The following is a 298-nucleotide window of genomic DNA, read 5'->3' as shown; positions in this document are numbered from 1 at the left end:
GCGGGAAAGATGCTGTGCCAGTCCTTGGAGCTGGTTTACTCAGATATACAGCACCCTTCGGAGTGTCGGCACACGTCTTGGTGTTGTCTTGACAGCATTAAGACAAGCATTGCAAACTTGCATGTGGGAAGCCGTTTACACTAACCAGTTTACGTGGCTCCATAATGCAGGGGAGTTTTTTCTTTAGCGAAACGAAGTTATCTTCTGGTATCAAACGGACTTGTTGGTTATGACGACTATGATAATTTCAAGGATCCAGGGTTTATGTTGGAGTGGGGGAGTCGATGCAGACATACTT

This window comes from Plasmopara halstedii (assembly GCF_900000015.1).
Source record: "Plasmopara halstedii genome assembly, contig: Scaffold_1651, whole genome shotgun sequence".
Classification (NCBI taxonomy): Eukaryota; Oomycota; class Peronosporomycetes; order Peronosporales; family Peronosporaceae; genus Plasmopara; species Plasmopara halstedii.
Note: the sequence above shows the minus strand (reverse complement) of the source record.